The sequence below is a fragment of the Pipistrellus hanaki genome (assembly GCF_964339955.1).
Source record: "Pipistrellus hanaki genome assembly, chromosome: 9".
NCBI lineage: Eukaryota > Metazoa > Chordata > Mammalia > Chiroptera > Vespertilionidae > Pipistrellus > Pipistrellus hanaki.
This window is the reverse complement of record NC_140511.1, coordinates 8689163-8714467: the sequence shown is the minus strand read 5'-3', so window position 1 is coordinate 8714467 and position 25305 is coordinate 8689163. Positions and strand designations below refer to the sequence as shown.

General features: G+C 54.3%; 1 long non-coding RNA gene across 1 annotated transcript in view; it reads left to right on the top strand.

Moving 5' to 3' along the window:
• The window catches only part of LOC311628404, a 446163-nt gene that overhangs the window by 276044 nt on the left and 144814 nt on the right, over positions 1-25305 (top strand). The window lies entirely within an intron of this gene.

Sequence of the window (25305 nt, the reverse complement as noted above, 5' to 3'; positions counted from 1 at the left end):
CAGGACAGGGAGCACCTCGGGGACAGGAGCACCTCAGGACAGGGAGCACCTCGGGGACAGGGAGCACCTCAGGACAGGGAGCACCTCGGGGACAGGGAGCACCTCAGGACAGGGAGCACCTCGGGACAGGGGGAACCTCAGGGATGGGAGCACCTCAGGACAGGGAGCACCCCGGGGACAGGGTGCACCTCGGGACAGGGAGCACCTCAGGACAGGGGGAACCTCAGGGATGGGAGCACCTCGGGACAGGGAGCACCTCAGGACAGGGTGCACCTTGGGACAGGGAGCACCTCGGGGACGGGTGCACCTCAGGACAGGGAGCACCTCAGGACTTGGGGAACCTCAGGGATGGGAGCACCTCAGGACAGGGAGCACCTCAGGACCCGGAGCACCTCGGGGACGGGAGTACATCGTGGACGGGAGCACCTCAGGACAGGAAGCACCTTGGGACGGGTGCACCTGGGCGGTTTGAGAGCGCCAGCAGGGCTGGGCGTCCCGGATCCAGGGCGCAGAGGGTGCTGCCCGCCCCCCGGAGAGCAGGACTCAGCCCCAAGGATGTCGTTCCGGAATCACTCTGGTCAGGGACCCTCTGGCGTCCGGGGGCAGACTGAGAGCTGCTCCTGCCATGGCTTTCCTGCAGGAGGGCCCGTCCCCTGGAGTCTGGATACTGCCGAGGTGCCTTCGGTTCAACCACAAACCACAGGCCCGCTCACCGCCGGAGGGCACCAGGCTGACCGCACGCTCACCAGCCGGCAGTCCTCTGCCCGCGGGATCCAGCCTGGCCCCACTTGCTCTGGGTTCTTTGCTCTATTCTTTGTTTTTAAAGTATATTCTTATGGATTTCAGAGAGGAAGGAAGAGGGAGAGAGAGAGAAACATCAGTGATGAGAGAGAATCATGGATCGACTGGCCCCTGCACGCCCCACACTGGGGATCGAGTCCGCCGCCATCCGGGCCTGTGCCCTGGCCGGGAATCGAACTGTGACCTCCTGGTTCATAGGCTGATGCTCAGCCTCTCACAGTTAGAGCCAGGCCGCCCGGGCAGGGGTCCAGCCATGGTGTGAGGAGTGAGAAGACCAGAGTGTGTCTGCGCCAACACCTCCCACTGCTGTCCGTGCCAGGCCCGTCCCCATGTCCTGAAGAGCCGGTTCCCCGGGTCTGCACGGCCCGGGTGTGAGGCAACGCGGAGTCAGCCCTGCCGGCAGCTACTCAGCCGCATGTGCGGTGACACACGCAGGGGCCGGCCCGGCAATTACCTGGGCGGCACGGCCCGGCTGGGGAGAGGAATGGAGAGAAACGTCCGGGACCTCCTGGGCCAGACCCTGTCCTGCCTTCAGGGCCTTTCCAGGAGGTGCCACAGACCCAGGAGGCCTGCCGGGACGGGCCCAGCGGGTGGGCCGTGCAGACGGAGCAGGGGTGGGGGGCTGCTCGCCTGTGCATCCAGAGAGTCCAGTCCAGGCGCAGGCCGATCCCGGTGATCAGCTCACTTCCCCGCAGCGCGAGGCTGTCAGAAGGAGCACATTCACACATTCGTCCCAAGAAACAAAACTGTAACCTCTTTTTCTTTAAAAAAAATTTTTTTTTATTATTTTGTTAATCCTCCCCCAAGGATATTTTTACATTGATTTTTAGAAAGAGTGGGAGGGACACACAGAGAGACACATCGATGTGAGAGAGACACATCGATTGGTTGACTCTTGCACATGCCCTGCCCAGGGCTGTGGGTTGAGCCTGCAATCGAGGTAGATGCCCTTGACCGGAATCGAACCCAGGACCCTTCAGTCTGCAGGCCAATGTTCTATCCACTGAGCCAAACCGGTTCAGGCCAAACTGTAACATCCTTATTGAGAGAGGAGTCACATCCCTACGACTCACCCACCAGAGGACACAGTGAAGTGGCTTTTAGGACCCTCGTGTTGGCCAGGAGACCCTCACCACAGGCTGTGGAGCCCTTTGTCACCCCAAAAGGAACAGCCCGTCAGCAGCACTCTGCGTCCCCTCTCCCTCCCAGCTGTCAGCCACACCACCCACTTCTCCCTGGACACGCGCGTGGCCTGTGGCTGGCTTTGCTCACGCGTGGTATTTGCAGTGTTTCCGCTGTGGCTGGCTTCGCTGCTTCCTCCTCGTGTGGAAGGTTCGGGTGCGCGGTGCTGGCATTCTGTTCCGCCCTCCGTCAGGTGGGCATATGCGCCGTCTCCACTCTGGCTCTCAGAGCGAAGCGGCTGTGAATGAACTGTCTGCTCGGGGTCTGCATGGGCTCGTGTTCTCAGTTCTCTGGGTCTGTGTCTGCAAGTGGAATTGCTGGGTCCCGTGCTGAACTCTGAGTGTAAGCTTTTAAGGAGCTTTCCCACACAGTTTCCAGGGCGCCAGGCTTAGCCTCGGAGCCGGGATTCTAAGCAGAGTGGTGGGAAACCTGCACCAATTCTAGTGAGCAAAGCAGATGAGGCCCTGTCCTCGGGGAGCTGTGAGCAGAGGAGAGGAAACACGCAGGCCTTTCCCCGAGCAGCAAGGGGCGGCCTCGGGCGGGCGGGCGGGCAGCCAGGGCGGCCTGGGAGTAAGAGCCGGGAGGCGAAGGGCTGGAGGCTTGCCCCAGTGGGAGGAAGCTCGGTGGGTGTGAGGGACAGAACAGACAGCGCGGGGGGCAGGGCAGGGCTGGGCCTGAGGAGCTCCGGCTCCGCGGACCACAGGCAGAGTCTGAATTTTATTCCAAGCACACGGAGCAGCCCTGAGCCCTTTTAAGTAAATGCAGGGTGGGAGGTGTGTGTGACCTGAACCGATTCTTATATGCACCCCTATGTTCATGCAGCACAATTCACCATAGCTAAGACTTGGAAACAGCCTAAGTGCCCATCAGCAGGTGAGTGGGTTAGAAAACTATGGTACATCTACACAATGGAATACTATGCTGCCATAAAAAGAAGGAATTCTCACCATTTGCAACGGCATGGATGGACCTAGAGAGCATTATGCTGAGCCAAACAAGCTAGTCAGAGAGAGATAAATATCACATGATCTCACTCATATGTGGGATCTAATGAGCAATATAAACGGATGAACAAAAATAGATGCAGAGACATAGAGCACCGAGCAGACCCTCAAACCTCAGAGGGAAGGCTGGGGAGGAGAGGGGGGAAGAGACCAAATGAACTCATGTGCATATGCATGACCCACGGACACAGGCAGGGGGGGGAAGACTTGGGGGCAGGGGAAGACAGCAATGGGGGAAAATATATAATACTTTCAACAATGAAGATTTATTAAAAATAATAATAAATAAAATTAAATTAAAAAGTATATTTAGTGCCCAGCCGGCATGGCTCAGTGACTGAACATCGACCTATGAACCAGGAGGTCACGGTTTGATTCCCAGTCAAGGGCACATGCCTGGTTGTGGGCTCCATCCCCAGTGTGGGGCGTGCAGGACTCAGCCCATCAATGATGTTCCCTCATCACTGATGTTTCTCTCTCTCCCTCTCCCTTCCTCTCTGAAATCAATAAAAATATGTGTTTTAAAAAAATTAGATTTAGTGAAGTATGATTTATACACAATAAATCTTACCTTTCTTACATATGAACTCTGATAAACTTCAACAGATACTACAGTTGGGTGGCCACTGCTACATTGAAAATACACAATATTTTCACCTCCCCCAAAATCTGTTACACCCTTTCTCAGTCAACCCTGTGTCCCCATCCCCAGCCCTGGCAGCCTCAGAGTCATTATTTTGTGCCTTTTTAGAATGTCATATACAGGTAGTCATACGTGTACATGCAATCATACATGAGTCAGCATAGCTACTTTGCATGGAGGAGGAACAGGACACCAGAAAGGCCTGAGATGGCCCAGCAATGGCTCTTGATCCAGGCCTCACCCCCGCACCCCGATCCCTGGGTCACCCCGACCAATCGCCGGAAGTGAAGCTGGATGGGGTGTGTTCCAGGCGCTGAGGTCGTTCTAATGGCGGCCAGGCCCAAGACAACTCCTTCCTCATGGGGTGCTGAGGAGCCGAGTGGGACGGGTCCTGAGGTGGCCCAGGACCCTGGGGCTTCGGGGGTCACAGGACTTTCAGTTCAAACAGCGGGACAGCCCAGAGCACGGACTGTCAGCGCAGACTGGGGAAGACCTGGGGACCCAGAACGAGGGGTCGTCCCACCTCTGCTCGCCGCCTCTGGCAGCAGCTCTCCCACCGGACACACAGGACGCTCCCCGTCCGCCCGCCCTGCACCTGTGTTACCACACGGTCTCATGGCTCTGCTCTGTGTCCGCTGCTCCCCATGCAGGCCCTTCTCCCGTTCCAATCCAAAGCAGCCGGCGTGTTGCAGTAAGATGTGGAAATATTTTACAATGTCAAAAAATGTCTAAAAATGTCAAAAAGGCTTTAAAATGTCTGAGTTAACTTTCCTGAAACCTAAAGGGTGACATCAAGGACACACTCCCCACTGCCCTGAACGTGTGTATCCACAGGCAAGGATCTGAACTTGGGCTACATACAGGCTGAGTGACTTGCATGATGCCACATGTGTGAGTGGCGTGCTCTCCCCAGATATGCACCCACAGTGCACACCCTGCAGCCCCTCGCCCCGTTAAGATTAACACGTGTCCATTTACATAACTCTCTGACAGCCACCTACATGGCTGCGGGTACGAACAGGCCTTAAAAAACGGGTCCTGACCAGCCAACAGTGCTCGCCGGTTGAGACCGCCACAAAGGCACGTCCTTCTGCCATCCGCACTGTGCCGCTCCGGCTCGCTCCGCTCCCTGGCAGATGGCGGAAGAACGCGACCGAGCTCCCGGTGAGGAGCGCCGGCCCTGCCTCCGGACCGGACCAGCCCAGCTGCCGGGCCCCAGAGACCGTGCCACGGGACCCCTTAAGTGTACTCGCAGCACCAGGAATTGTGTGCGTAATACAATGCTGTGTGATTTGCAACTGCATGTTTCATGTGGTGTCACTCCTCCAGCAGTTAATTAATCTGTTTTGTGTACACTTGAAACTAAAACTAAGGTTTTTGGCTTTTCGATCCTAAGCCTGCCCTTGGTCCTGCTTGCGTAGAGTAGCCTCTTCGCTAGCAACAATTTGAATGTCCCAACATCTGCACGGTTAAGCTCATCTCCGGGACGCCTTGGACAACACCCAGGCCCTTCCCAGGGACCTGCTTGGGACACGGTGGTTCTAGCTGGTTTGGCTCAGTGGACAGAGCGCCAGCCTGTGGACTGAAAGGTCCTGGTCAGGGACGCATGCAGGCTTGGTCCCCTGTGTGGGAGGTGCAGGAGGCAGCTGATCAATGACTCTCTCATCGTTGATGTTTCTCTCTCCCTCTCCCTCTCTGAAATCAATGAAAATATATTTAAAAGCAAACAAACCAATAAAAATAACAAAGCGGCCAGGGCACTAGCCTCTGTGGGGACAGAGCTCAGGGGAGTGGGGTCTCACTGAGGCCCCCCCCAGCTCTGCCCGGTGTCCATGCTGGCTTCCGGCCCCTGGGGTGGACGTGCTTCTTCCCCCGCTAGCTTCCCCGGGACCAGCTCTCCTATCGCCGGTCAGCGCTCCCCGGAAGCACTGGTCACCGTAGTGGTTTTGTTTGTGAGATAACTGGATTGCTGTTCGCCAAGAATGTGAACTCGGTGAGGACAGGGCCACGCTGCTCCAGTTCATTATTGCCTCCCAGTACCGAGCATGAAAGTGGCACACAGTAGGTGCTCAACGAATGAATGAGTGAATGAATGAATGAATGAACGATGACTATCATTACCTATTGTCGCGCCTAGGGAGTAACATTGGCTCGTCTCCTTTTATCACTGGGAGATTTCAACCCCGTGGGACCCACAGTTAGGACGACGAAATCATATTCCTCTGAGATACACAGTTGAACCTTGAACGATGTGGGGGTTAGGAACACTGGCCCACTTTGCAGTGAAAAATTCCCGAGTGATTTTTGACTCAACAAGAACCTGGCTGCCCCTCTGTACCTGTGGCGGGCTGGCTCCAGCACCCCCCGCCCCCGCCCCTACCGGATTCTGCTCTAGTCCTGTGCAGACCGATGCACACACTCGGCCCTCCGCATCCGTGGGCTCCGGATCAACCCAAACATGTATTTGTTGGGGAAAGTCTGCTTCTCTGTGGACCTGTGCAGCTCCAACCCAAGCTGTTCAAAGGGTCGATGATGGAGGCACAGGAGTGGCAACAAGGGGGACTCAGGCCTCATGGAAGCCTCTCTGCCACCTGCCTTCTGAGACCCGGTGCCTCTGAGGGAGCGGCTGTGTGCAGCCCAGGCACCCTGAGTCGGGGCCGCTCGCATTTTATGATTATCTGTGACCATCAGGCTGGCAGGCCACCCCCCAGGGCCGCACTCAGAGGCCGCAGCTCCATCCCCCCACCCGCACCGGGTCCCCAGGGAGCATCCCAGGCCGCAGCCCCTGTGCTGGGAGCAGTGGCGGCCGGGGGACTGGCCAATGTGACACACAGGAAGTGACTCCTGACCTCGCGGGCTTTGCCATTCCGCGGGTCGCAGAGATAAGACACACACTTCGGAAAGCTTATCAGGCCAGAGGCGGTTTGTCACCCCTGCCAGAGATGTGGCCGTCGATAAAGGTGCCGTTTCAGAGGGGAGTGCGTGAGAACTGCGGGTGGGGTGGGCGGCTGCTCCCCACTGTGCCACCCACACCCCCACGTTCCATGATCACACACCGGTCTTCAGCCCTCACCCCAATCTCCGTCTCACTCCCCAAACTCAAAAGGAGCCCTGGAGGGTTTGGCTCAGTGGAGAGAGCGTCAGCCTGTGGACGTAGGATTGATGCCTGGGCTGTGGGCTGGGCTGTGGGCTCAATCCTCTGTGGGGGCTGTACAGGAGGCAGCCAATCAATGATTCTCTCCCATCATTGATGTTTCTAGCACTTGCTCCTCTCCCTTCCTCTCGGAAACCAATAATAAACATACATTCATACATATATATATATATATATATATATATATATATATATATATGTTTATTATTGGTTATTATTAATATGTTTATTATTGGTTATTTTATATATATATATATATATATATATATATATATATATATATATATATATATATATATATATATATATATATTTGTTTTTTTTAAGGGGAACAAGGTGGTGTCTCTGAGACACGCGTGTGCGGTCTCTCTGGACCAGGCACTCACTGACCGTGACGCGCACAGGATGAATGAGTGAGTCAGTAAGACCACCCCCGGCTGACCTGTCACCTCAGGTAAAATGGGTGACAGTGCTCCTGGGTCTCGCCCACTGACTGCTCAGAGGACACCCACTGGGAAGTCATCCTAGAGTCATTTCCTGGGAACTGGCCTGTGACCCGCCTCCCACTTGGCTCACTTGGCCTCCCAGCGGTCAGCCTAGGGCGCCCCCTGGTGGCGCCTCTAGGAGAGGCTCTCCTGCTCACTCCCCTCCTGCCTGCTGCCAGGCTTCAGGGTCCCAACCAGACCGGAGCGGGGAGAGGGACACCCCCCCAAAGAGGGAAGAGAGGCGTGGACAGGGAGGAGAGCAGTAAAGGTGTTAGAACTGGCCCTTCGCATCAGGGCGAAGCCTCAGGAGGGAGAGCCAGGTGGCCATGTGCCTTTAAAGGATAGAACGTGGATGGACAAGTTCAGCTACATGTCCCCCTCCCCCTCCACCCCTGCCCCGCCTCTCCCTCTTCTCCCTCCTCCCCCTCCTCTCTCTCCTCTCCCCCTCCTCCTCCTCTCCCTCCTCCTCGTTCTCAGCACTGACCACACTCACTGATGGTTTTTTGCAAGGGTTTTTTTTAACGTTTGTTTCTGTTTTGGTTCTGTGGAGATCAGGGGAGAACTGAAGTTGTCCCCTGTGGAGCAGAACTGAAAGCAGAGGCACCGGGAGCAGGGCTCCCGCCCGGGGATTCCTGTGACCATGGCCTGCCCGGGGCCGAGCTGCCGGGCTGTGCTGTCCAAGCCAGGCCCCGGGGCAGGGCGGGGGCTCTGAGGGCTCCTGCCCACGGCCCGCTGCCCCTGCCTGTTCACAGCGGCGGGCATGGGACCCACCGTCCCGCCTCAGCGTCTCATTTCACCTCCAGGGCGCCGCGGTCACGTCCCCGCTGCCCGGGAGGAAGCGAAGCTGAGCGAGGCTGGGAACTTGCTGGGATGACAGGGCTGTGGGTGGGAGAGGTCGCGTTTGACCCTGAACCTCACCCTGTGACACCGAAGGAACTCAAAAGCCAACGAACGCTTCTCCTGCCCCCCGCCCGCCACGCGAGCAGCCTGTCCGGGAGCCGGCGCTGGCTGCGGGAACTGGCAGGAGCCCGCCTGCTGGAGCCCCCCTCCCCTGCCCGCCGCCTGCCCAGAGACGACACGTTTAGTTGTCACCTGGCAGTGGGTGCTGCTGGCATCCCTGGGTGACAGGGGCAGAGAGAGAATGTGGGGCGGCTCTGACTGCGGACGGGAGTCCTGTCTGTGGCCGGACTGCTTTGCTCTGAGCACAGAAGGCGCAGGCTCACCTGGTGGGCGCTGCAGGGGGACCTGGGCGCTCACCTGGAATGCAGCCCCCCTCCCTCCGGGAGCTCCTGGGAGCATGGAAAGGTCAGCAACCTTGCTGCCGAGCCAGAGCCCCGGCCCTCTGGAGGCCCAGCCTGGCTCACCCTCAGGCCTTTGTTTACCCACAGGCCTTTGCTCACCCTCAGGCCTTTGTTAACCCACAGGCCTTTGTTTACCCACAGGCCTTTGTTTACCCACAGGCCTTTGCTCACCCTCAGGCCTTTGTTTACCCACAGGCCTTGCTTACCCACAGGCCTTTGCAAATCTCCATCCTGTGAACTGCTCATTTGGCACACCTTTCCCCATGTAATCTTCGTCCTTCTATGGAAGCTGGCAGCTGAGTATGGCAGCTGGCCGGGGGGGAGTGGGGAGAGCAGATGTCGGGGTGGGGGGTGCCCTGCTGCTCTCCCACGCTGCAGCAGGATAGTGCAGGCTCATGTGATTCACCCGTCTCTGCCGAACTGGTGCATGGACAGAGCTATCCAGACCACAATGTCACTGGTGCTGCGTGAGAAACTTGGATGCGGACGTGGTCCAGGAAAGTGGCTGGCAGCCTGCGGCCGTGGGGAGCCTTGGCCTCCGTCCGTCTCAGCTTCAGAGCCCAGACCTTGTGCGAATTCTCCGAGAAGATCGGGGCCTGGAGATGATGGGCACCAAAGTATACCAACTTCAGTTTTCCAATTGGAATCTGAATCCTACATTTCAAAATAACCCATGATAAATGAGGAAATTGAAAGGGAAATTAGAAAGCATTTAGAAATGAATGAAAATGAAAACGCAACATATCAGAATTTGTCGGATGCTGCTAAGCAAGAGGAAGTTTATATCACTTAATGCATACACTAGAAAAGAAGTCTCAAGTAGGTCAGGTCAGGTTGTACCTCAAGAAATTAGAAAAAAGAGAAATTTTTAAAATATATATATATTTTATTAATTTTTTACAGAGAGGAAGGGAGAGAGATAGAGAGCTAGAAATGTCGATGAGAGAAGAACATCGACCAGCTGCCTCTTGCACACCCCCTACTGGGAATGTGTCCGCAACCAAGGTACATGCCCTTGACCGGAATCGAACCTGGGACCTTTCAGTTTGCAGACCGATGCTCTACCACTGAGCCAAACCGGTTTCGGTGAGAAAATTTAACTCAAAGTAAGCAGAAAAAAGAAATAATAAGGATGAAAGTGAAAATTAATGACAGAAAACAAAACAAAAACAGAGAGAATCGATGACATCAAAAGCTGTTTCTGCAATATCGACAAAACTGATTAACCTCTAGCCAGACTGACCAGGATAAGAATCAGGAAGACTCAAAATGCCAGTATCAGGAATGAGTGAAGTGACATAATTCAATAGGTCTATAGGTATTTTTTTAAATTTAATAAACCTTTATTGTTCAGATTATAATTGTTTCTCCTTTCCCCCCCCCCCCCCCATAGCTCCTCTCCACCTGGTTCCCACACCTCCCCCCACTGTCCTTATCCATAGGTGTACAGTTTTTGTCTAGTCTCTTCCTGAACCCCCACACCCTTTCCCCCTGAGAATTATCAATCCACTTCCTTTCTATGTCCCTGATTCTATTATATTCACCAGTTTATTCTGTTCCTCGGATTTTTAATTCACTTGATTTTTAGATTCATTTGTTTGTAGGTATGTATTATTGTTCATAATTTTTATCTTTACTTTTTTCTTCTTCTTCCACTTCTCAAAGAATACCTTTCAGCATTTCATATAATACTGCCTTGGTGATGATGAACTCTTTTAGCTTTTTCTTATCTGTGAAGCTCTTTATCTGACCTTCAATTCTGAATGATAGCTTTGCTGGGTAGAGTAATCTTGGTTGTAGGTTCTTGCTCTTCATCACTTTGAATATTTCTTGCCACTCCCATCAGGTCTGCATAGTTTCTGTTGAGAAATCAGCTGACAATCGTATGGGTGCTCCCTTGTAGGTAATTAACTGCTTTTCTCTTGCTGCTTTTAATATTCTCTCTTTGTCTTTTGCTCTTGACACTTTAATTATGATGTGTCTTGGTGTGGTCCTCTTTGGATTCCTTTTGTTTGGGGTTCTGTGTGCTTCCTGGATTTGTAAGTCTATTTCTTTCACCAGGTGGGGGAAGTTTTTGGTCATTATTTCTTCAAATAGGGTTTCAGTATCTTGCTCTCTCTCTTCTTCTGGCACCCCCATAATTCTAATGTTGGTACGCTTAAAGTTGTCTCAGAGGCTTCTTACACTATCTTCAAATTTTTTGATTCTTTTGGTGTATTTTTGTTTGTTTGTTTTGCTTTCCCGGTTGAGTATCTTTTGCTTCTTTGTATTTCAAATCTTTGACTTGATTCTTGCATTCCTCTAGTCTTCTGTTGGGTCTCTGTATATGTTTTTATTTCAGTCAGTGTATGTTTAATTTCTAGTTGATCCTTTTTCATATCCTTGAGGGTCTCATTAAATTTGTTGGCCTTTTCTTGAAAATTCTTGAAAAACCTTATAAAAGTCATTTGTTTTCCTCCATTTCTTTCATTTGTGATCTGTTTCTTTGTATCCACATTTTTGCTGCTTCCCTGAGTTGGAAGGGTGGCTTTATGTGCTAGTTGTCCTATATGGCCCAGTGGGTCTGCCTCCCAGTTACCTGAGGTGGACACTCTTGGTGGACTGTATGTACAGCCTTGTTGTAGTTAAGTCTTGATTGTTGTTGGTATCACTGGGAGGAATTGACCTCCAGGCCAATTGGCTGTGAGGACCCACTGTGTCTATAATGGAAGAATCACCGTGCTGGAGACACGTTTATGAGGCAGGATTTGTTCCAGTGGGGCTTTGGTACTCACTGAGTCTGCTCTTGAATGTGTCACTTATGGGTGTGAGTAGTTGAATCTGGTGTCATCTCACACTGACCACTAGATACACTAGCTTCTGGATCTTCAATGGAATGCAGATCAGCTACTGTCAGAGGCCACCCAGCAGAAGCTACAGTGAGAACTACAGTTTTCTCCTATTTGGAGGTTTGGAGGTTTTGGAGCTGTCTGGCCAAAGCTGCAGTTTGTTAGGTTAAACTGTGATATGGCAGGCCTTTTATATGCAAAAGCCACTTTTTTTGGAGATTGTGTGAGGCGGGGTCTCAGGGAGTCACTAGGCCAGGGCGTGGCAAATAGCGATGGCTGCCAGTCAGCTGTCTCTGCATTTCTGTGTTTCCAAGTCCCTGTGTCCCAAGCCCCAGCGCAGTGAACAATGATTGCTGGGCGCACCTCTGCAAGAAAGTCACCCTCACTTTCCAGCCCAATGGCTGGCAGTCCAGCTTCTCCCTGTAGGAGTTTGGGTCCCCAACATCTCCCCAGAAACTGGAGTGCAAAATAATCAGGAGCTTGTCTCCCTTTGGGTTGAAAAACAGCAGCGCACCCAGTCTCCCGCCACCAGCCCGGTTCACACGCCTCTGTACCTCAGTTTTTCAGTGCTTGTGCACATCTCAGTGCTCTTTTCTCTTTCCTTCTAGTTGACGAACTTCCACTCAGCCAGCTTTCCTATGGTTCTGGGTGATAGACGTTTTGTCTTCTAGTTGTAGTTTTGAATTTGTTGTGTGAGGCAGCAGTTTAGTTGTTTACTTATGCTGCCATCTTGATTTCCCCAGATCTATAGATATTAAAAGAATAGGACAATATTAACAACTTTAGGCCAAAAAAATCTGAAAATGAGTGAAATGTCTTTGAAAAACACAAATTACCATGCTCAAGTAAAAAATAAATAGATAATCTTAAATAACCCAATATCTATCTATATAAAATTCTAATATGTAAATAGACAGAACAGTGGAACAACTGAACAATTGGTCACTGTGACATGCACTAACCACCAGGGAGTGTGCACAGAACATGGCGCGTGTCAGCCGTGGCAGGATGGTGGAGCAGGTGAACGGGGAAGCCAGACCAAGGTGGGATGCCAGTTGCTGTCATCGGGGCGAGCCTCTGGTGGTTACTGAAAAGTCTGCTCCTGCACGCCATGGTCCCACCAGGCTCTCGCACTTGCTGCCAGTGCCAGCCCCACTTGAACCCACTGACAGGGCCAGAGCTGCAACTTGCACCAGCTGCCAACCCAGTCCCCAATCGCACAGTGCTGTCAGGGGCTGTGAGCAGCGGCTGCCAGCCCCAATCGCCCCTCAGGGCTTCTCCACCTCCTTCTGCTCCTGAGGGGCAATTGAGACCAGCAGCCACCTCTCATACCTGCTGCTGGCTCTGGAGCCACTGCTCGCACCCACTGACAGCACTGGTCCTACTTCCCCACATTGCTCACGCCAATCCCAATTGCTCCATGCTGTCAGCAAGGCAAGCAGGACCGGTGCCATCAGCACATGGGGCTGTGACAGTGGGAGTGGTGCTGCCTGCAGACAGGGAACCGGGGGCTATAGCAGGAGAGGCCAAGCAGGGGGTATGGAGGATGGGCTGAGATCCACCCCTGTGCCCATGGCAGCATAACAGCCCACAGTTCCTTTCAAGGTGCACGAATTCGTGCACTGGCCCCTAGTCTATTCAATAATTTGAAATTGCAGTTAAAAGCCTTTCCAGAGGCCCTGCCTAGGTAGCTCAGTTGGTTAGAGCACCCCCCTAATTCACCACAGTGTCTGATTCAATCCCCGGTCAGGGCACATCCAACAATTAACCAATAAATATCTAAAAAAATTAAATAAATAATAAAAAAAAATGGAAAAGCAAATTGATATTTCTCTCTCTCTCAAATCAATAGATACACATTTAAAAAATACTTTCACACAGAGAAAACTCAGGTCCAGATGGCTTCACTGATGAATTTTACCAAACATTTAAGTAAGAAGTAATATCAATTCTATATTAACTCTTCCAAGATAATTGAAGAGAATGGAATACTTCTCAAGCTATTCTTTGAGACTGAATTACCCAATACTAAAACCAGACATAGACATATACCAAAAAAAGGAAAACTAATGGTCAAATTCCTCATAAACATGGAGCAAACATTTTAAACAAAATTTTAGTAAATTGAATTCACCAATAGATTTAAAAGATATTACATCATGACAAGTGAAGTTTATCCCAGGGCTTCAGGGGAGAATCAACATTTGAAAATTCCCCAATGAAACTCACCACATTAAAGAAACGAAAAAAGGAAACCATATAAATATCTCAATAGATGCAGAAAAGGCTCTCAAATTTGACATTAATTCCAGATAAAAACTAGAAATAGGAGGGAACTTCTTCAGCCAAATAAAAAGTATCCATAAAACCTCAGCTATCAGTACTTTTATTGGCAAAAGACTGAATGTTGGCAAAGTTCCCTCCCTAAGGAGTGAGGGGTCCCAGCCCCACACCAGGCCCTCCATCCAGGTTCCAGTGCCAGGAAGAAAAGTCCCCATGGCTTCTGGCTGTGAAACCAGTGGGGATTGAGGCTGGGGGAGGCTGAGGCTGTGGAGTCCCAGGCAGTTCATCTTAAAGGGCCCATGCACAGATTTGTCAGACTCCATCGCTCTGCGCTCCAGCACTGGGGCAGCAGCTGGAAAGGCACCAGGGACACATGGGAAGGAACTGAAGTGTCTGGCAACTGGGCGAGAGCCCGAGGGGCAGTTTTCTCCCAGACAACATGCTGCTGGCAGAAGCCATTGTTCTTTTTCTAACCCTCTCCCCACTGAGCTGGCAGGTGGGCACCATATCTGAGTCTCCATCAACCTGCCTCACAGTTTGCCTCACCGTGGTGAGTTCCTGAGACTCAGTCCCACCCAATTTGCAGGTCCACCCAAGCCATTTCTAGTGGTGTTTCCATACAAACAGTCTGCCTTGTCTCATGCTTCAAACTTCCCTAAAATCTCTCAAGCCAGCAGCTTGGCATGCTTGGCATGCCACATACCTTTCACCAAGTAGAAGGAGCAGCACTAGTGGCAGCCGGCCTTGGTTCTCAGCTGCCACCTGTGCCCTACCTGGGCAACTCCAAGCCATTTGCATATCACCTTGTAGCTCATTCCTGGTGGCCCAGGTAGGGCACAGGTGGCAGCTGACGTTGGTCTGCACCTCTCAGGAAGTTCCAGAGCCAGCAGATAGCTTCAGACCACGTCAAAGCACTATCCACTCACCTACACAAGCAACACACCTAAGGGGTGGACTTAGTGAGCACCAGAGCCCTGCTCTAGTAAGTCCTGCTGTGTGGGGTGGGCCCATCACAGCTGATTCTCCATGGTGTAGGAGGTCAGTAGTCTGTAGTTACAGCCAGTCCAGGAAGTTGATCAGCTGGAGGCAAATCCCTTCCATTAACATGCCAACAGCAATCAAGGCTCAACTACAACAGAAGGGTTTACACAACCATAGTGGGTGGAGGTGCACCTAGAGTGCCTCGCTGAGTGACCAGGGAGGCTGTGCCACTGGACCCTACAGAACACCTACTACATTGGGCCACTCTACCAAACCCAGGAGACACAGAGCTCTACCTCATCCATAGAACAAACACAGAGAGGCTGCCAAAATGAGGAGACAAAGAAACATGTCCCAAATGAAGGAACAGAAAGACATTCTAGAAAAAAAGAATTAAACAAAATGGAAACAAGGGATCTACCAGATGCAGAGTTGTGACCTTGACAGTGTTAACAGTGTGGGGCAGGCACTTTACAGAATTTCCTTCCACTGAAGTCAGTCTGCTGTTTTCTTCGCGGCTGTCCCCGGCTCCAGAGTCTGGGGGGAGACCGAGGAGGTGAGGTGCCGCATGGGGACGGACAGGCCAATTCGAATACTCCCCACTGGTGTTGACCTTGACCGCGGGCTGAGGTCGTGTTTGTCAGTCTCTGCTGTGAAGCTGTTTCCCGTCCCCCACGCCCTCTCACACGCTGTCCCTGTGGGAGGAAGTGGCCGTGTGCAGCCCACGCTGAGGAAGGGCGAGGCCACCCTCGCTGAGGGCGGACTATCTGCTCACGTGATGTGGGCGTCTTCCACGTGGGGATGTGTGTCTGGTCTCCTCGCTGGGATTCTATGTCTTGCTCGGAGTTTTCCCGCTATCAGCGGAGGCCATTCCTACATAAACGGTGTCAGCATTCTCTGAGCTGACTCCCACAGCGAATGTGCTGGACACTGACTACATCCCGCACACTCTGCTAACCATCTTTGTGTATCGTATTTCATTCAATCCTTGCAATAACCCTCTGGGAGGAATACATTATACCCACTTCACGGATAAGAGACTGAGACTCTGCGTGTGAACCGCACTCCATTCCTGTGTCTGCCTTGCACACCAGGTGTGTGTGCTGACTGCGCCCCTTGCCCGGCCCTCGGCCCCTCTGAGTGCCCTCCCTCCCACCTGGCTGGGCCTGGCTGTGTGCTAACAGCCACACCAGCTGCCTGGAGCCCACCCCGGAACCCGGGCCACGGTCTTCCCTCTGCCCACCCCGCAGGCACAGATGGCGAGACCCTGGCCATCGCAGCAGCCCTGGGCAGAGAGGTCACAGCCAAGGCCTCTGCCCACACGGAAGCCTCCTCCCTGAGGGACAGAGCAACACCTCGCTGGGAAGACCTGAGAGAAGCTGTTTCTCACTCTGAGCAAAATCCCCGCCGCCTGACACCAGGAGGTGAGAGAGCAGGAGGGAGCTGAGGGCTCAAAGGCCGTGATGGTTGGAAAAGAAACCACACCGGTGGGTTTCTGAGGGTTAGCCCGCCTGCCCCCACAGCCAGCTGCAGAGTTCAACTCCCAGTCCTCCCCCACCGCAGCCAGGCCCTGAGGGGCCCCGCAGGGGGCCAAGGCGCTGGGCACCAGCTCATTTGATTCTACAAAAGCCCTGGGAGGAGGCGAGGCAGGAATCTGTATCCCCGCTCCCACAGAGCCTGAGGCTCCCAGAGGGAAAGCGATTTGCCACACACAAGGCAGCGAGCTGGCACTTGGTCTGACCTTCCCACAGGTCATGGAAAGACCAGCATCCCTGCACCCCGCACCACCACCAACCCAGCGGAGGTGCGTGAGAGCAGCGGCAGGTTAACCACGTTGCCGATGAAAATTGTGGGTCAGAACAGTACTCTGCAGGGGTGAGGTCCTTCAGGAAGACTGGACTCACTCCTGTTTCTCAAGAAAGATGGTGTCTCCCGGCTGGTGTGGTTCAGTGGTTGAGCGTCAACCTATGAACCAGGAGCTCACGGTTTGATTCCTGGTCAGGGCACATGCCCGGGGTGCAGGCTCCATCCCCAGTGTGGGGCGGGCAGGAGGCAGCAGATCCATGATTCTCTCTCATCACTGTTTCTCTCTTCCTCCACCTTCCTCTCTGGAATCAATAAAAATCTAGTTAAAAAAACAACAACAAAAAAACATGAGAAAGGCCGTGCGATGGTGCTGCACATTCTGCGGGAGGAAGGGGGGCCTGAGGCCGCGTGCACCCACACTCCCGGGCGCACCCCTCTTCACTCTGACTGGTCTGTCTCCCCGGGCCCCGCGCTCCAGGGGGCTGTGCAGGAACCCTGTGGCAGGCGCCCTGGGGACCCATTTGGATCGGGCACTGTGGGCTGCAGACCTAGAGGCGGTGTCCCAGCCCAGGGAACAACCAGCCTCCGTGACCTGCTCCTGCTGTTTGGCACCCCCCCCACGCCTGGCACACTCCCCCCACCTGGCACACTCGCCCCACCTGGCACACTCCCCCCACCTGGCACACTCCCCCCACCTGGCACACTCGCCCCCTCCTTTGCCTCATCACCCCAACTCCCCCCTCAGGTTTCACTTGGAGCAGCACCTCCTCAGCGAAGATCTTGGGCCTTCCTCTTAAAAAAATACATTTTATTGATTTCTGCAGAGAGAGGAAGGGAGATGGAGAGGGAGAGAAACATCAGTGAGAGAAGCATATTGTTGAATGATCGGCTGTCTCCTGCAGGCCCCCCACTGGGGATGGAGCCTGCACCCAGAGCATATGCCCTGACCGGGAACTGAACCCGGGACCTCTTGGATCCTGGGCTGGTGCTCAACCCCTGAGCCACCCTGGCTGGGCTCTTGGCCTTTCTCACGGTTAGGCCCTGCCTGCGGACTCACAGCTCTGAGTTGCAGTTCGGCCTCTTCTTGGGGGATCATGTGTGAGCTCCCAGGACGGCCTCAGGGTCTGGGGGTGAGGAAACGCCAGGGGCACGCTGCGGGAGGACTGGCGGGCCAGACGGAGACAGAGTGTGGGAAGTCCTCCTGTGTGGGAGGGCGTGGCTCCCAGACCAGCCTGCATCCTAAGCCTGGGCCGTGCTGCTACCTTCCCGGAGCAGGTCTTTGCCAATGGCATTAAATAAACCTCTCGAGGCTGGAGCTTATTCCAGATTGTCCGTGTGACTCAAAAGGCAATCACACTTAGGCCCTTAGAAATGTTTGCCTTCACAAGGAGACAGAGGGAAATCACACACACACTCACACTCACATCCACATGCACACACTCACACATCACAACTCACACTTACACACTCACACACACTCACACCCACACTCACACACACTCACACTCACACCCACACACACACTCACACATCACAACTCACACACACACACTCACATACACACACTCACACACACTCACACCCACATTCACACACACTCACACTCACACCCACACACACACTCACACATCACAACTCACACACACACACACTCACATACACACACACTCACACACTCACATTCACACACACACACTCACATACACACTCACACACACACTCACGCATTCACACCCACACTCACACACACTCACACTCACACACACACACACTCACATACACACACACTCACACACTCACATTCACACACACACTCACATACACACTCACACACACACTCACGCATTCACACCCACACTCACACACACTCACACTCACACAGACACACACACTCACATACACACACTCACACACTCACATTCACACACACACACTCACATACACACACTTATACACTCATACACACACACTCACACACACTCACACACGCACACACATTCACACACACTCACTCTCACACACATTCTAACACCCACACGCACACACTCACAAAGGCCGCATGACAGGAACAAAAATGGAGGTGATGCAGCCACAAGCCAAGGCTGTGCAGCCCCCGGCGGCTGAGAGGCGGGAAGGGTCCTCCGCAGCCTCCAGAGGACGCCAGGCCTCAGCACCCATCTCAGCCAGGAGGCCAGTGTCTGACTCGGCCGCCAGGACCCTGAGTGAGCCCATTGCCGCAGGTTCAGCCAGCCAGTCTGCCATTCCTTATTAGCTGCAGCCCAGGGAAACTAACGCTCACACACGCCCTGCACGCCCTTCCTCCTCACTCAACCCCAGCCCCTCCCATCACCTCCTCTGGGAGGAGAAGGGGGGCTACAGAGGGGACACAGAAAGCGGGGAGTCCAGAAGGACGGGAGGAAAGGCTGAGGGTAAGGGCTTGGGCAAACATGCCAGACTCACAGGGGTCAGGCCTACAGGGGAGGGCAGTTAGGGGCAATCAGGCTGGCAGGGGAGCAGTTAGCCATCAACCAGGTTGGCAGGGGAGTGGTTAGGGGGTGAGCAGGCTGGCAGGCAAAAGTTGTTAGAGGCAATCAGGAAGGCAGGCAGGCAAGCAGTGGGGAGCCAGCAGTCCTGGATTGTGACAGGAATGTCCAACTGCTCGTTTAGGCCTGATCCTAAATGGGCAGTCGGACATCCCTCAAGTGGTCCCAGATTCAGGCTAGGTTGAGGGACACCCCCCACCTGTGCATGAATTTCATGCATCAAGTCTCTAGTCATTAACATAAAATAATAGAACATTTTAATAAACATTAATATTTTTTCTAGACTATTAACTTACCAGACACTGAATAACTGCACAAATTAATAAGCGTAACACAAGTAAACCTATTTTTCTTGTTCTCCAAAAGCAAAATATTTCCTGTTGCCTACACCAAACAAGTCAGCCCAAGACTAATGACGTGGCCACTGGCTGCTAAGTTATTCGCTGCTGGTATTAGTGGAGAGAAATAGTGCACCTGTGCATAAGGGAAATGAATACAACACGATTATAGTAATAAGGCATTACCAAATGTTGTAGTTCGTTATTAATAATTATGTACAACAGGATATTGTAAAAAATTAAGCTACAAAATTGTTATTACAACATTTCTTACATACCATTACATTGACTGCAGGCCATGAGTTTGACATGCTTGGGCTAGAGCAGTGGTCGGCAGACTCATGGGTCCACAGAGCCAAACATCAACAGTATGACTGAAATGTCCTTTGAGAGCCAAATATTTTAAACTTAAACTTCTTCTAACACCACCTCTTCAAAATAGACTCGCCCAGGCTGTGGTATTTTGTGGAAGAGCCACACTCAAGGGGCCAAAGAGCCGCATGTGGCTGGCGAGCCGAAGTTTGCCGACCCTGGGGCTAGAGTATAATTATGCAGGGGAAGTGTGCTTATCAGAGTGGACGACTCGGGGGAGAGAGAGGCCCTGCCCGCCCCCCTAGCCCCCCAGGGACCATTCTGAGGGGAGGAGAGATGGGCTGAGTCCTCACACCGTCAGCCGCTGGGACCCGCCCTGCAGACAGGCCAGCCTACAGCCAGGCGAGCTCATCTCCCAGCCTCCAGCCCCTGGCTGTCCCCAAACCTGCCAGGTACACTCGCACCCAGGGCTTTGCCCGTGCTGCTCCCTCTGCCTGGACTGCTGTTTGTCCACACGATGCACCCCCCTCCTCAGGCCCTGCTGGGCGAGGCCTTCCCTGCCTCCTCCCCCCCCCCTCCCTCACCACCCTGCCCCGGCAGCAGCAGCTCTGCACTCACTTCCTTTCCTGACCATTCACCCGTCCCCACTGCGTGGCACTCCTTGCGGCAGGAGGGGCTGCCTGTCTGCCTACAATGGAGCCCGGTCCGTGGGGGGCATTGAGAACTGAATGGGTCCTCACGGCCTGTCTCTGGGGAGACGAGATGCTGGGGGAGGGTCAGCTGGGATGGTGGCGAAGATGGTAGAGGTTTCACTCTGCCCCTCCCGGGTGTCAGTGCCAAGCACAGCCCCTCAGGGCAAGTCCTAGGGTTTCTAATCATTCTCAACCCCATGTGCCCAGAGGCCTGGCACCCCGGGCGGGCGAGGACCCCACCCTGGCTGCCTCTGGAGCTGGGGTTCCGGCAGGCTCATCGTTGTACCCGGAGGCATGCCTGGTTGTAGGTCAGCAGGCCACCTCGCTGTCTGCGGCAGCCGGGAGCGGCCCACAGCGGAGCTGGGCCTATGTGAGTGAGCGGGTGTGAGGAGGAAGACAAGGTGTGGCAGAGGCCAGCCGGCCTGGGGTGTACCATCTGCAGCATGACCGAGGGAACTCACAACCTCTCTGAGACTCAGCTTCCTCCTCGGTGAAGTGGGCACAGAATGCCTCCTGCCGGACCCGATGAAGTCGATGAAGTCCTAAGACCGCATTCCTCAGCCCGAGAACATCCCCGTCTTCCCAACGAGGGGACGGAGGCCAGCGGAGCCTTTCCCGGGGGCGCCCGGGGCTGAGCCGGCGCCGAGGGGAGCAATCCCTGCTGTTGAGCCGGAGGGACAAGGCTGGAGCAGCTGTGCCCTTGGACTTAGTCACCGAGGCGGGGCCGAAGGAGCTGGGCTCCTGGCTTGCGCTTCAGCGGGCAGTGGAGCGGGCCCGGGAGGGACATCAGTGGAGAAGGAGCAGACAGAGGCCAGAGCAGCCATCTCTGGACGCGGTGTCCCAGGAAGAGGCGCTGAGCCAGGAGCCGAGCGCCGCGTTTCGAGGTTGGAAGGAGCGTCCCTGGGAGCGATGGGGCCTGTCGCTCACGTGGACACCCCGTTAATGTATGCGTGTGGGTGCGGCAATGACCCCTCACAGGACCCTGTGGCTCTGAGCACTTGCTTCCTCCAGCTTCCTGAAATTAGGCGCAAAACTCCCGGAATTTATAACATTATGTGGCTGAAATTATATGTATTTATGGACATGACTTAATCCAAGAATTTCTGTATTAAAAATTTATTTACCAAATCAAAGTTTCTGCCTGACCGGCGTGGCTCAGGGGTTTAGCATCGACCTATGAACCAAGAGGCCAGGGTTCGATTCCCAGTCAGGGCACAGGCCCAGGTTGCGGGCTCCATCTCCAGGGTGGGGTGTGCAGGAGGCAGCTGATCAATGATTCTCTCTCATCGTTGCTTCTCTCTCTCCCTCTCCCTTCTTCTCTGGAATCAATAAAAATATTTTTAAAATTTTAAAAATGTTTAAGAGGAATAAAAAGAACCTCACCCAGACAAGAAAAAGCTGCAAGAAATGCCCACTTTCCTCACCAGGGTCCCGAGGGCTTCCTAGTGGGCCCTGGTGTCCCGAGAAGAGGGGCAGGGGCAGGGGGTGGGAGGCAGAAAGGAGGCCCTGGCTGCCGGAGCCCAGCGGCCCTCCCTGCGGCCCTCGTGCTGTGCGGCAGCGCTGGGAAGCAGCTGGGACTCCTGCTCCGAAAGGGCAGGCGGCCACAGAGCAGCTGAGGGTGAGGTGTGAACCACCGTGACCTGAGCGGCTCTTCCCCTCTGACTTTCATTTTCCTATAAATTGTAAGAACTTCCACTGCCCCGGGAACTGCAGTGCTTCCCTCTTCCACGCCCCTCCCCCGCGCCCGGCCGCTGGGCACACGCCACATCCCCGTGGTCACCACTTCTCGAACTGCCACTGATTCCAGGAAAGGGGAGAGTGCCGTGGCCCAGTGTGCTCTTGGCCAAGGGCAGAAACAGAAGCAGGACCGAGGCCCAGCCTCCGGGCCAGGAGTCCGAGGCAAGGGGGCCTCAGGGCCCCGAGAGCCACGAGCGACACGGAGGAGCGGCTTAGAGCTGAGCGTCACCGCACGCGTGGCCTGGGAGTGAGCAGGAGGCCGATCCGGGAAAGCGAAAGAAAGGCCATCGCACTAGTGCTCGCCCTGCGCGGGCATCACACCGTAGACTTCACCAAACACTTTACATCGAAGCTGGTCCTTCTGACGTCAGAGCAGAGAGTCACTGTAGGTCTGAGTCCGGAAGTGCAGGCACCCCCAAGGCCAGGGCTGAGTGGCTCTGTCGCCGGCGCCTGGGCACGGAACAGCCAATGGTGGCTGACCTCCTCTCAGCAGCCCCGCGGGTGGGAAGGAAGGCGCCTCCCGCTTTGCAGTAAGAACCCTGGGCTCCGGGGAATGTGTGCCAGATGACAACTGGCACCTGAGCTTGAAGCCTGTCGCGGGTCGTCCCAGCCTGCGCTCTCGCTGCCTCCGGAGGCGGGCGAGCACAGAGCGCCACACTCTTGACGCCAAGCTCTGTGGTCCAAGGGGCTCCAAGCAATGTCTGCGTCTCAGGACTGCTGCCTCACCCAGTCACACCAACACCTCCCTGCTCAAGCCGAGTCACCATCGGCAGGGCGTGGAGGGGCATCCGGGAGGGATTCTGTCCTTCTGAGCACTTTATATGCAGGTGGGGGTGGAGGGGAGGGTCAGGCAGGCTGAGGAGGGAGGTGGGCAGCCCTGGGCTGGGGCTGGCCGGTGACCCCTTCCTCTTACACCTGTGGTTCTCCGGCCCCAGTGACTCCTCCTCTCTGTCCCCTCTGGAGCGCTCGCTGCGCAGGCAGCCCTGACACAGGGATCACGTGGCCTGGAAGTCCCTCATCACAGGACAGGGATAGAAACTGCAAGCAGGGCCCCTGCTCACTCCCTAGCAGCCTTCCTCCCCTGCTGCCCGGCCCCCAGGGAGGCCTGCTTAGGAGCAGCATCCTGAGGACCGAGATGAAGTAAGTGAAAATGAGACAATGGAACCACCTCGACCTCAAAATGTGCCCTAAAAATTTCCCTGTGTGGCCATGGGGCAAGATGTCCGTCTCCCCAGGTCTCCCCTGGGCTCACCACGTCCCCTTTACCAGCCGGAGCTCTTTCTCCTCCCCTGGCCCTCACTTTCTTTCTCTCTGTCAGCTCGCTAGACACTTGCCTTTTCCAAGAATTCTTCCAAGATTGGAAAGGGCATTGATAATATGGTGGTAAAAGCGTGAGCTCTGGAGTCAGACAGACCTGGACTGTTGTCTTAGCTCCGCCCCTCACTGGCTGAGTGACTGTCACAGACTGGTGACATAATCTCTGACTTTCCATCTGTAAACCCTGATGATGATGCCAAGCTTTCGGGGTGGTCATAAAGATTAAGTGAGATGATGCTGGTGCATTAGTCAGAGCAGTTAACACTAGCTGCTGTAACAAGTACAGAATCTACATGCAAAAGTTCACTCCTCACTCAGGTCACAGGCTGACATAGCTTGGGTGTCTTTCCTGCATGCTCCCCTCCAAGAGGCGATTCAGGGACCCAAGCTCTTTTTTGCTCGGTTGGGTCTTCTCCTGGGCCCCTTCCACCTGGTGGACAGAACAGCAAAGACAGAGACCAGGCCAGGAAGTGGTACCCCTTAATTTCACTTCCCGTTGGTTAAAACCCAGTCACTTATTCAATGTGATTGCAGGAGGAGCTAGGAAACACGGTGCCCTGTGTACCCAGGAAGAGGAAGTGAAGTTGCTAAGCCTCTAGCCTCTGCTGCACAACTTAGTGTTTAGAGTCCTATTTGATACACAGTAAGAGCTCAGAAAAGAAAAGATACTATTATAATCATTTTCTATGATCTGTCCCCATACTGGTATGAATATTCCGAACACACCAGATATCCTAGAGCCACAGGGTAGACTTTTCAGACTTTTCACTGGCAATGAATAGCTGGCACAAGCCAAATGGAATTGGCAAAACAAGATATGGCACTGTGTGTGACATGACTCCTGCTCGGGGTGCCTCCCGGCAGGGCAGGACACACTGAGTGCTGGCTCTGCTCTGAGCAAAGGTTAACCCATGTCAGCCGGGGTGGTCTCGACCTAACACAGCCATGCTGACCTCCCCACCCTCCCGAGTTCTTCAGAAACGCCCTTCCCTCCGCTCCAAGTCTTCACTTCCTGCTGTCCGAACACCCTCTCCACCTGCTCTTTTCCCAGTTCCCCTCCTCCCCTCAGGGCTCAGCACGGAGGTCACCTCCTCCGGAGCCTTCTCCTCCTCCACCCACCATGGCCGAGTGCTTGTCCCGGGGCCCACAGTACCTCTACTCCCTCCCCAGAGCACTCGGCCCCACGGGGAGGTCTCGCTAGAGTGTGGGTCTCCGGGGGCAGGGCCCTCGTTTTGATCATTTCACCCCAGGCCGGCAGCAGGGGTAGCTCATCATGAGCGGCCCTGATGTTTGCCGTGTGAATGAAAGAAGAATGAATGTGGGCAAACCTTTTTCAAAAAGATAATGGGGTAAGCCTTATACATTCTTACAGCTCAACAATAAACCCAACAGTAAAGACAAGTTCAGAAAGAAACAGAACAGTGTATTCCTTCAAAAGGTCACTGGGGCCCGGCCAGCTGAGGGGGTGTGGGTTGACCTATGAACCAGAAGGTCCCGGGTTGTGGGCTGATCCTCAGTGGGGGGCATGCAGGAGGCAGCCGACCAATGATTCTCTGTCATCACTGATGTTTCTCTCTCTCTCCCTCTCCCTCCCTCTGTGAGATCAATAAAAAAAATGTTTTTAAAAAGGGTTCCTGGGAACTGAAAAGTCATTTCTGAAAGCAGCCACGCCCTTGCGCAGGCCCGGGCACTTGGGAGCACTTCCTATCTCTCAGCGGAGCACCAGCGGGCACCCCCCAACCTTCACCCGCGCCCTTCCTCGCCCTGTCGGAGGGCCTGGCAGCCCCTGGGGCCCCAGCGACCTCGTCCTGTGGGACCTGCATCTACCTCTCCACTGTCCATGCCGCTGGGTCCGACCTTTACCCCAAAGTGAGGTCTTAGCCCCAAAGCCACCTTCA